We start from the raw sequence: 5,119 nt of genomic DNA, 5'->3' as shown, positions 1-5,119 counted from the left end.
ACTGTCTTTGGAGACTTCTCAGTCACTTAAATGTACTGGAACGAAATAAATGCTGTTTCCAGTGCTCTTCAAAAGGCGATTGGGCTGTAAGCAGGCAGGTGGTGCGGTTGGAGGCAGGGTACTGAGGACAACCTCAAGTTCAGGCTACGATGCTACCCCAAGACCTCCTGTGGGCTCTCTTGGACATGTGGTTGCCCTGTTCCCACCCTGCTTGCAGGGAAGCACCCTGATTTCTCCCTCTTGATTTGCTTCTGAGGTGGGAAAATAATATTTCCATACAGACAGATAATTACTTGAGGACTTTTTTCAGTTCCTTCACTGGAAATGTGTCTGTGGTCAGTGTTTGCTCACAGAACTGTGCTGTGTATTTCTCAAAACAGCAATAACAAATGATTAGTAAATCTTGGTGACTCCCATTCAATGGAGGAAACCATGGAACAGTGGTTTCTGTCTAAGAATCAGCAAATTTTCTCCTGAAGCAGGGTGGGCCAGGTAGGGATTGCCCAAACCAAAGAACAGAGAAACCAAGGTGAAGGAGGAGGTTTATACAGCACCAAACCCTAAAAAGGCCAGACAAGAGATTTCTGGGGACTCAGACATCTGAGCAGAGAAAAAAGGTATGCTTTTGTACCAGGCAGACAACACTTAACAGGCAGATGAACTGAAGAGGCCTGTATATACAAGGGAAGGAGAGATTCATTATTCCAAGGAAATAATATATCAGGGACTGGAGATCCTCCTAGGACATGGACTTAAGCAACAATCTTATGTATGGGGACAACCCAAAGGTTTTGAGAAGAGTGTTTGGCAGTTACACAGGCTCTGGTGAGTGAAAAAAGTACACAAAAAAAGGGGCTGAGTCATGAAGACCATTTCTGTGAAGGAGCAAGATTCCCAGAGGATGGCCACCACTGCAGCCTCCCTCCCCTCCAAGCAGGTAGGCCGTGAGCTGGATGCTCCATCAGGTTCTGGACAATGTCCTCTTCCATCTGCAAGCAAACCTGCCTCATACCAGAGAGTCAGGTTCTGACAGACCCTGATCTCCCAGCCAAGAGCAACCAGCACTAGCTTGTATCGTGAGTGGCTTCAAAGACTCCAACTAGTGAAGAAACCCACGGGGCACCATTTGGTTCGTGTTTGTTCAGAAGACATCCCAACAAGGCTTTCTTAGGAAGCCTGCTTCATAAACCAACATGGAGAAGAGCTCAGCTCAGACTCAAAAATTAGTACCCTTCTCAAAAGGCTACTCAGTGGTCAATGAAGAGTAATTTAACTGACAACAGTTTTAATGAATCAAGACAGATATTTTTATGTTCAGTCATTGCATATGGAAACAATGCTTATACTGTGGATATACTGTTCTCAATAGACTGTTCCCTGTCTGTTACATGCTAACATGGTGTGGGTAACTCCCCAAACATTAGAGCTAACAGAGTGACAAGAAATGGTTATACGTCCTACAAATCTGTTGGGTTTTTTTGCAACAAGCAGGTTCTGAATGACAACAATGGGCTAAAAAGGCACCATTATCACTTTGAATGCCTGACCCAAAGCCTGCCTACATCCACAGAAGTCTTTTCATGAATTTAATAGGCTATGGATAAAGCCTGAATAGAGTACCACACACCATGCTGTTTAAAATCAAGACAAACTCAATCAGCTTGTGAAGTAACAAGATTTACTTCACTGCAGCCTCCATAAACCTCTGCTAATGCTGGTGTTCAGCTTTTGAGGGCCAAATATCAAAGACTTCTCTAACATGCAAAACAGCAAGTACTAATTTTTGTAAACCTCCTCCTGGACACAGCCATTAGCTCAAGGGGAACACCTGTGTACCTGCTGCTCCCAAAAGTCTAGTCATTCATTTCCATACTTCAGCCCTTAATAAGCTTCACTTGAGGCAGCTTTTAAAATAAAACCCAAAGCCTGAGTGAAAACCCTTAATCCCATCCCTGTCCTGGGCAGCACTTATTCCCTGCCCCTGCCATCGGTGCATGTCCCTCTCTGAATACAAAGGTAATGGGGTTGTGTCAAACCCGTTCTGCAATATCAGCTCTATTTCAGCGTATTACTCACTGGATTATCGAAGATCCAGTGCCAGGCCTTGTAATACAAATAATTTCTGAAAGAAAAATTATTCTCTAGTGTCAAGTGCACAGAGCTCCAGATAGGCCAGAATAAAGCAAGCTTCAAGGCATTTTGTGAAGAAATGTAAAGGTGGTTTGCCTGCATTTTACCTTGCACAGATGGAAAAGTAGCACACGGGCACACTGACACTCATCACCTTTAGTAGGTGTCCCAGGGTTAAATACTCACTCACCATGCTGAAAATGTAGGGAAAAGCCTGCAATTCACATACTTCAATAATAGAAGCAGCCATTTATACAAAGATGTGAACTATTTAGACTCCAAGTATTTCATTTCACTTAATTTAATATCACTTAACACTTGGAAAACTTCTATAAATGAAATCACTAGAGATTCAGATCCCTACTGTGTCCAAATGTATCCGAAAAGGAAATGTGTCCATTTTCTGTGCAACAAATGCTAAATTGCAGATGTTCTGGATAATAAAATCTCCAACTCAGCTATTTAATTATTCAGCTGACTGGAGGAAGAATATGAAGCTACAGAAACTTAAAGCCATGTACTGGAAACTCTGGAGTAAGATACAACAAATGTTTGCTTTAAAAAGACACAAATTAAGCTATTCAGAAGCTTGCATTTATGAGATAATGATAATTTAATAATTATGCAAGGAAGTGCCATCTTTGCTCTCATGTCTCCTCACATGGTCAAAAATATTTTTTCTTAGAGCTAAATAAAACAAGAGTATTCTTCATGCCCGAATTTTCAACCAAGACCTTAATCTTGTAACAAGAGGCATATGGCCAGACTCCGTTATTTCAATGGGTGTCCATACAAGCATAAATCTCCTGCTGTAAAATCACTGCACCAAAAAATGCCCAAGTCACACTATTAGGTGTACTCTCCAGTTATTGGTCTCCTTGCTCCCTCCCCTCCTTCCCCAAGCATCTCCAGGAAGATTATCACACCTTTGCCACTGCTCATTATACTAATGGTGGAGACGAGCTGGCTGGCGCCATCTCTGCGATGTACCATGTAGAAATGGAAGCATTCACAGGCTTTAAGGCTTAAGAAAGCATACAACACAGACCCACAGTCAGTAACATTCCCTAGATGCAGAAAGTCTATGGTCTAAAGGAGGGGAAGTGGGATGAAGGCAGTGTGCTGTGCAGCTGGGACTTCAAGGAGGAAAAGGAAGAAACAAGAAGAACATTGTAATACTAAACCAGCCCATGCTGCTGGAATTACACAACCAGCCATACACCCAGCCAGGGTTTTCTTTGAGTGGAAGCTCCACCAGGATTTGGGCTTTTTTGCCTGCTGGAGTTGCTGTGCAAGTAGCGAGCACACTATCCAGGGCCAGAGCTGGGATCCAAATGTGTTCTCAAGGCACAGACTGTTATTAGCCACAATATACTTCTGTCATTAGGCAATTTATAATTAAATTACTAATTACATCACCAGTTGGGTACAATCTGCCATTTCTGGAATTCTATCCCTAATCAAACACTGTCCTCAAGGCATTAAAATTATGCTGATATCCAGCAGCAGGAGCAGCAAATCACAGCATCCTTGTTATCACAGGATCCCTGTTGAGCTGCTGCTGACCAGATAATCTCACAGGAGCCTCAGTGTGCTCCAGCCAAGTCAAACTGTGCCTTTGTTCATGCTGTGGCAGCCCAAATCACTGAGGTGGCATGTGGGAAAGAAACATCTCCCACAACGGGGCAAGCCTCTGCCTCCTGGGGCTCCCATCAGGCAGTGATACAAGCTCTTGGATGCCCACACAGATCCAAAGGAGACTGAAAACTCCCCTCCCTTTGCTGAGTTTTGACCGTCAGGCTCAGACCACACTTCCTGCAGACTCATCACTTTGCTACAAAATCATTTTTTCCTACAGCCTGGAGACACAGCTGCCCTGATAAGCACTAAGCAGACAGTGTGGGGTGGCAATCAGCCACTGATCTGGGACAGACAGAGTGAGGTGTGGGGGTGTCCTGCACATGGGCATCCTTCTTCAGAAGGACCTTGTCACACCAGCCCAGGAGCCCTTGGAGGATGGATGGATGGCAGCAATGAAGCATCAGGCCAGCCCTCCCTGCTCAGGAGGCAGCTTGCAGCCTCTCCAGGGAGAAAACCAGCTCCCAGCTATCCAGTGTGTTGGCACGTTTGCCATACCATCCAGTCCTCTTTGGCAACAGTGAACATGCACACTGGAACAGCTTCACTGACTGTCCTCCACTACAGGTTAACCCCACAGGGAGACAGCCTGGGCTGGCTTTTGAGGCATGGGGAGGTTCCTCTCTACCACCTGTGTGGGTCTGGAGATATTCCCTATCCCTCAAACACCCTCCTGAGAAATAATCCAGGAGACTCATCTGGTTTTGCAGACTGTTTTGCCCTTGAGGGTCACAGCTTGGTAAACTGGGCTCCTCTTCTCCCACACCACCTTGCTGCCCCATTCAGGTTACCCTATCCACTGATCACTCTTGTCACACACTTCACATCCAAACCTCTCATGCAGAAGCTCCCATTTGCTGCTCCACACCTCATGCTACCAAGATTGGTCCCTCCTGGTTTGTTATGACAATGCAAACAAGTCAACCACCCATGCTTAGTTTCTTTTAAATATTTGTCTATTCATCACAGCTCTTATTAGAAGGGGAAAAAGCAGGAAAATTACACTACAAGAGGATAGATCAAATGTCCCAGTAAAGCATGTACATGATACCATAAGACTAATGCTTATAGGTATGTCTTTGTGTTTGCAGAAGGGTCAGTGAAAAAAAACAGAGCGGAGAGGAAAGAGGTGGCCTGGGACCTGTATGTCAGAGGGGTGCAAAGGGTGACAAACGCAGGCTGTAACCCAGGGATCATGCCAGAGCCCTGCGCTCTGCCCTTGCTCTGATGCAGCCAGGCTTCCCTGCACAGGCCCTCTAGTCCCAAATTGCCAGGAGAAAGGTTTCACTGGGTTCACCTGTAATGTGAGGTTGATGCCAAAAGCTTTTGTAACACATTGTACATCCACTGA

The sequence above is a fragment of the Columba livia genome, chromosome 10 (genome assembly GCF_036013475.1).
Source record: "Columba livia isolate bColLiv1 breed racing homer chromosome 10, bColLiv1.pat.W.v2, whole genome shotgun sequence".
In the NCBI taxonomy this organism is placed as follows: domain Eukaryota; kingdom Metazoa; phylum Chordata; class Aves; order Columbiformes; family Columbidae; genus Columba; species Columba livia.
Note: the sequence above shows the minus strand (reverse complement) of the source record.